The sequence below is a fragment of the Rhagoletis pomonella genome, unplaced genomic scaffold (genome assembly GCF_013731165.1).
Source record: "Rhagoletis pomonella isolate Grant_MI unplaced genomic scaffold, Rhpom_1.0 Rhpom_scaffold_00007, whole genome shotgun sequence".
Classification (NCBI taxonomy): domain Eukaryota; kingdom Metazoa; phylum Arthropoda; class Insecta; order Diptera; family Tephritidae; genus Rhagoletis; species Rhagoletis pomonella.
The window spans coordinates 46,229,550-46,233,723 of NW_023458561.1; positions in this window are offsets into that span (position 1 = coordinate 46,229,550).

The window sequence follows — 4,174 nt, forward strand, 5'->3', positions numbered from 1 at the left end:
TTTATAAAGCTCTTTAAACCTACTTTATTTTTTATGAATAAGGCCATTAGTTGAAAATATTTTGTAAGACAGTTTAAAGACAGCAAGCAAAATAGTTTGAAAGATTTTGGTTATTCTGTCATGAAAGTCTTACAAAACAAAAGCTCCCTTGCCAATTTTCATGGTGAAAACCTTTTTTGACAGAAAGCAATTGGATATCATTTTGATCGCGCGGCTCCAACAGTCGCAATGGGCGAATGAGCAAGGCACAACCATGTAATTCGAGGGAACCGAGCTCCGGGGCATCGGAGTTTTTTCGTAATTTATTTTTTTTTTTCTTTTATAATTTAGTTATTTTTCTCTTTTTTAATACATTTTTCTCTTTTTTGCATTCATAAACATACATTTTTTTATTAAATTTTCATTAATGTTTTTACCTTATTTATTTTTTTTTTTAATTTTAACTATTATTTTTTTATTTAATGGTCAAATTTTATTGTTTTAATAAGAAAAATATTATGAAATCATTTCATTTAACCAAAAGTAGGACTTTACTGTAAAAGCCGCTTAGCCCACTCTTACGTTTTATTTTTTGCGGTTAGTAAGGATTTCACTGATTTTACTCGAAACTGGTTCTGGAACTCCTTCAGAAGGTTTCTTATTGTGATTTTGAGTTTAAGATTTCAACGATATGTCTGAATTTGCATCGATCCTCCCGGGCCGGATTTTAAAAGCGGTCCGGATTTTTGAAAATTAAGTTGGAAAATAAAAATTTTAATTTAATATTGTTATTGAGCTACGTACCACGATTAGGTTTATTAGCAAAAATGGAAAAAGCAACAAAGTCTAAGCGGTAGAAGTTATAGAAGCTATTTCGTAGAAGTTATCAGCAGTTACCATTTTTTACTAGAAAGCGATCTCGTACTTTTCAGTGTTACTCTCTCGAACTGAGCGAATTTTTGGGATGAGCCTGCATGAAACTATACAATAAAGCAAATAAATGTATAGAATTAACAATAACAACCACACTGTCAAGTTTAAAAAGCTGCAAATCAGCTGCACTTGATAGTAGTAGGTTGAATAAGAGAAATGAATTAGCTACAAAAGCTTGCGGGATGTGCTTGGCTCAGTGGTTAGCGCCTCTGACTTTGCACATCGATGATGCGAGTTCGATCCCAGCTTTAGTCTAGAAAAAGAAGCCTGATGAGGAGATCTCCGAAATACCGCTTAAACTTTGTTGTTTTTGCATTACAAAACTCATTCTATCCATACATATAGCTCAATAAAAATATTAAAATAAAATGTTAAGCCACAATAAAATTGACTAATAAAAATTTTAATATTTGGTAAACTTGATAAATTTTATTATTTATTATTCACATAAATAGCTAAATTTTTAAATTTTAGAACACATTTTGACTTAAACAAGAAAAACTATTTGGCGTATTCATTTCACCTGCATAGCAAAAACAATTCTCTTTAGACGTAGTTTTTTAACGAAAAAATCATACATACTACGTAAAAAAGTACTGAACAAGTATGGCGTGTAAACATTGGAAATTCCTTTAAAAATGAAAAGGAAGGGGGTCCAGTCACATATTTACCCCCACAGATGCTTTTTCATGGTCTGAAAAAAAATATTAAGAAAATATGTTTTGTGGGGCAAACGTTAAAATTAACGTAACAGTGCATTCTTGCTTTATTGTAATGATCCAGAAGAGCCAGACCCATAGAAAATTATTCCAAAAATGTCAATAAAACGAGCTGAGTCGATTTTACCATATCCACACGAAAGAAAATTATGTGTTACGTCAGGCAGCAGTGGCGTGGCCAGGATTTGGCATTGGGGGGGATGAAAAAAAATTTCCATCGATAACTTAAATTTGTGACACACAATGGCTAGAGGCGTCGCCTGAGTGCATTCTTTCATATATTTATGTATGTGCCAGTTTTACCGTTATATATTTTTTATCTACTCATTTATTCATGGGGTATTCATGCTTTATTTAAATTTAAAAATTTAAATTACTATACCGTTTTAAAAATCTGAAAATTCACTGCGGGAAATTTTTTATTCTCTTTTTGTCTTTGCGTTTATAATTTTGAAAAAACGTTTTGAACGAACCATTATATCACATTCCTAGGCAAGTTTTGAAAAAATATTTTCGATACTAAATTTTATTAAAACAAAATGTTGAAATCAGCTTCATATAAAAACAGTGTCATCGTTAATTAAGAAAGAGATGTTCTTAAATATCATAACTTTACGACACTCACATATTGACTAGATTTGACTATTTATTTTATTATATTTTAATTTGAATTATTTGTTTATAAAAATGTAGTTTATTCCTTAACAAACACTAAATGAAAATAAGTTCAATCTTTGAACAACATTAAAAAAAATCGACAAACTTTCGTAAAAATTTCGAACTTTTTATTCCAATTTTATCTCTTAATATTTTGCAGTTTTTTAGCTCATTCAATTTTAGTCTAATAAAGTGCAAATTTAAAGTAAGCTGTGATTTACAGTTGATGTATGCCATATTTTTGACGATGTCGGTAATTTTCTTCCATATTATCTAAGTATTTATATTCGACGATTTTTTTTAATGAAGAAAATGGGCAAGGCCTTCATCAAAAAAAAATATTAAAAATCAACGATAACTCGCAGCTATGTATTTTAAACTTGCGCTTTATTTGAATTGATCGGGCTAAAAAACTGCATACTCAAAATAGGTTTTTATAGGAAATCTAATTAAAAAGCTTTACGAAAGTTTGTTGTTTTTGTTTATGTTGCGCAAAGATTAAACCTTGGATTTATACGGGTTTTGTTAAAGTGTAAACTGCATTTTTATAAACAAATAATTAAAATTATATAATTTTAAGATAAATGGCCAATCTAGTTAACATGTATAAAGTTTTGATAAGCACTTGAAATGTCAAATTTTTCGTACTGAATTCAAAGAAAATGTCTCTTTTATCCATTCATAAATTTGTTTGTTAAGATGTGTATCTTAAAATATCTGCCTTGACATTTATGTTAAAAGTGATAAGAAATAATAAAAATTCAGCAATAGATTAAAGTTAAATTTTCTGGTTTTATTTCAAAGTTGTATCATTTATTTCATCCCATGCCGTAGGGTAACGAATCAAAAATTTACCTCTTTTTGATTCAGAAAAAATAAGCACATTGCTAGAGTAAAATCGGAATAAGAAAATAAAATCAACCAGTTGGCAGAGACAGCGATCTATAAATGCTCGAATAAAATAACGTATGTATGTACTACATTAGACTGCATCACCAAAAAAAGTTATGGTTTTTCTGCCGGGGTTACAAAATCTATTATATTTGGACGTCCACCGAAATATTTCGGAAATATATTACGATTTACGAGAGCGGGACCTATTTTGAAATACCTCCAGAAATGGATTTTTTTATGAATAAAAAGTTTCTTAAAGAATTTTTTAGAAAAAAATCCCTTCATATGACAAACCGGTTTAAGCTTAAAATGAAAACATTATTAAATGATGCTGTTTTTTAACTTTTTTCAATGATTGGTTTAAAAAAAAACTTGAATAACTGGGCAAAAACTATTCCGATTTAAACTTAAGAGGCATCGGTGTTAAGATATTTTCCCACTCTTTTCATTTCTTTGCCAGAAAACTCTCTCACGTTTCCTTTTTTTTAATGCCAACGCTCGTTCATCCTACCTTTTTCCCTCATACTTTGAATGAGGTTATTTGCAAAGAAACAAAAAGGGTGAGAAAATATTTTTTCCAATGATACCTCATAAGTCCAAATCGGAATAGTTGTGATCCAGTTATGCAAGTTTTTCTTATATCAATCTTTGAAAAAATTAAAAAAAAACAGCATAAAAAATCAAATGATTACGATTCCGTTGAATTTGTTTTTTTTTAATATTTTTATGAAGATTTTTTTTTGCTTAAGCTGTTTGGTTATCTGAGGTTAAGGAAAAATTTTTGAAAGAAAATTTTTTTTGCATAAAAAACTCCATTTTAGGAGGTTTTTTCAAATCAGGTCCAGATCACGTAATTCTTAATTTTTTTCCGGAATATTTTGGTGCAAGTCTTAAAATATAATTGATTTTATAATTCCAATGGAGATTTTTTTTGTATGGGGAGTGATGCAGTCTAATGTACATATCAAGGGCTTATATTCAATACCCTTTAT